A 3,336-nucleotide genomic window follows, 5' to 3' on the forward strand; every position below is an offset into this window, starting at 1 on the left:
TATCTCTGTTCAAGCCTCATCACCAGCACATGACACTCCCCCTGCTCTGCCCCACCACCTCACTCCCCTCCCCAATTGCCTCTATCCACTTTCATGTCCCTCAACAAGAATGAGATTAATTCAGTCCATTTGTATTAGTAGTAGCTAGTTGTGCTGCTTTTGGTTCCCTAACAGCAGTAAAAAGAAAAAAGTGTGAGCTGCTCCCACTCGGCCATCTCCTTACACTGTGGAACCATACTGGGGTGTTCTCGCTCTCATGCCTTCAGTCTCTCCTGTGTGAGTGTGTTTGCAGCTGTACGCCTGTACAAACGTTTTGGGCAAATTATTCGGAGTCACTCTTTAATTCATGGGCCTAAGCATCTTTTAAACCATTTCATTTTGGGAACATTTTAGTTAAGTGCATGCAGCTTTCAGGAAACTGGAAACATTCAGGTGTGAAAGACCCCACAGTAGCTATTAGCTTTTTTGCAGTGTTGCCATGGCAACACTATCAATGAGAGGACATATTGATTATTAATATTTCGCTATCATCTACTGAGTTGGAAACTTTACATTGTTGAGAAAGTAATGAGAGACGAGTGTAAACGTTTTTTCAATACTCAATATATGACCTGGTCACAACCTATTTTTAGACCCAGTGGTTGCGACCTTTAACTGTAGAGTCTGACCTCATAGTTGGTTGAAAACTCTTTTCAAACACAATGTGTAACACATGAGAAAACATCCACAAACATCCTGCTCTGATCCAAGCTCCATTTGGTAAATGCTGAAAAGATGAATCGCTCTCTCATACATTTGATCCAAAACCCAATCAGTAGTGCCAAAGGACACAGAACGGAAACATATTTAAAACAAAACAAATTGTGTGGTTTCTTAGAGCATCAGATTGTTTCCTAATACATCAAATTACATCTTTGATCATTGCAAAGATTTGAAATTTCCTGTAATCTTCAAAAATGCACCAGAAATTTGTGTTGTGGAGAACGAAAAAAGGGATCAGGCAGCATGTGCATAGAAAACGAGACAACTGATGGCACTGAATGTTTTTGTGCATCCACACTTCTCAGATAAGTAACTTTAAAAATTGAAACAAGAAAGCAGGAATGGCAGATGTTTCCATGGTGGACTCCCGCTACAGGACTTCCATTTCCGTAAGGATTAATATGATCGTAAATCCCTTTTGCCATGATCGTAGATTAACCTATCCACCAAACTACAAGCTTCACTAATGTTTTTTTTGTATGTCTTCTGTCTTTACTTCTATATTTTTAGATGTATTTATGTTATAGATGTATTTATTATTTATAGGTAACTTTTTCCATTAGATTGTTTAAATTCCCCAATAAGTGTATGTGGTTTCCCACATGCCGTCCAATGTGGTCAAGAGTAACATCTGACTTGCAGCAGCTAAAACGGAATTTACTTAAAAGGACGCAGTGCATGAATCATAAAGGGCAACAGCTGAAAGCTCTGACTATTAGCTGTACAAAACAATATGTTTTCTTAGAATAGAAAATTGTTTACCTTAAACAGAGGTAACCGTTCCTTACGTACTGTGCATTTACCGCTAAAATCAATCATATCCTTACGTACGTTACCAACGTACATAATGTAAGTTGTAAGTGTACATGTTTACACGCCAGATTTCAAAAGGTGAAAGGTTGTTGGAAAGAAGGCCGCTAGGCCGAGAGATCACTCAAATGTGTGTAGTTAAGACCTGTGTGTGCTAAGCATTTGTTTTCAATCTATCTCCAGAAGCAGACACTGCACCGTCATTTTTAGGTTTGATTTAAAGAGCTTTGAGACTTTTCAAGTGCCACAAGCTGCTGATATGTTCAAGGTGCTGCTCTCCTCCTGCGATTCACATGTCAGATCTAACATCACGCCGCTTCATTTCCGCAGACAAGGAAAAAAGAAAAAAGAAAACAAGCTCTCGGAGGTAAAACTGAAATTGAGAGAAACAGGTTGCCTTCTCTCCAAGGTCAACCTGCTGCCACAGTCAATGAGCCTCTTCAGTCTATGAGTAAACACATCACAGAATCACCTCCACAAGCATTTGTGTGTCATATATAATACAGCCCTTCGACATCATCTCATGCCTAACAAAAACACCCATTCACAAACATAATAACCACTGTGAGCTTAATGGAAGGCTTTTGACTGAGTCATACAAGATGTCCTCCAAAACCTGTTTACATCTGATCTTTTACAGTTTTTTTCTGCTCTTGCCCGTGTGTGCAATCCCTGAGACACCCTTTGGTGCTGTCTGTTTGTGTTTACTCCTGCGGACAAACCGGCAGCTTTATCAAGGGTGCTATGGAAAGGACAGTGTGTCATGAGGGACCGAACGAGCAGCACGGTGCCGCATTGTTTTAGAGGCTGGATGAGTCATGGAAGACACATTGGGGTTGGTGGCATTTGAGAAGGCTCGTCCATTGCATCAGGACAGCACTGTTTAAATCAACAGTGGGACTATGACAGGTTCCCATGATGCCTGTTTCAGCAGGTCAGACAAGGAATTAATTAAGGTATAATGTAACCTAATTACCTGAGAGACTCGACAGTTACACGCTACGATTGTAATTTGTTTTTGGAGAATACCTCTGCTGTTTCTGTTAACCCTCTTCACAAACATAAATTTAAAATTCTCCAAACATCAAGCCATATTTATAGCACCTAGTACACAATGTGAGTGCAGCATCGCTGTGACTGTTTCAAGTAATTTCTATATGACTCACCAAAGAAATTCAAAAGCTCATACATCATCAAAAGAGCAGACAGCCAATTCTGTTCTACTTTAGTCATGGCTGAATTACTTCTCATCTATATCGTCATTTTTCAGTGAGAAGAGTCCACGCTTCAATTATTTGTTCCTTTTGACAAGTCTGAAATTCAAATGAGGCGCTTGACATTGTGTAGACCTAAACTGAAAATGTGGTCAAAAATATGTAAAACAAACACACACACACACACACACACACACACACACTGCACCCCTCCCACCCTTTCATTCAGGTTTTTAAGACAAAAACATTTCAAAATAATGCTGCTCAGTAGGTTTCAGCTATCTCTGAGTGGCTGCCTTTGATTTTTTTTTCTTCCTGTCTGTTCTGATAAAAGCAAAATTACACAAGATTGCCCACATACAATAGGGGCAGCTATAAATGCGTTCATTTTGTTTTTGACTTTCAGCACACATCTTCTACGTACATTCATCCCGTATGCGAATGTCAAGTGTATGCAGGTGACAGACTCCGAGTATAATCCGTTTTCCTTCTCACTCCCTTTTTTTTTCTCTTTTCCACCTCTATGTCTCTTTGTGTCTCGCTCCCCCCC

Source organism: Etheostoma spectabile, chromosome 13 (assembly GCF_008692095.1).
Source record: "Etheostoma spectabile isolate EspeVRDwgs_2016 chromosome 13, UIUC_Espe_1.0, whole genome shotgun sequence".
NCBI classification, from domain to species: domain Eukaryota; kingdom Metazoa; phylum Chordata; class Actinopteri; order Perciformes; family Percidae; genus Etheostoma; species Etheostoma spectabile.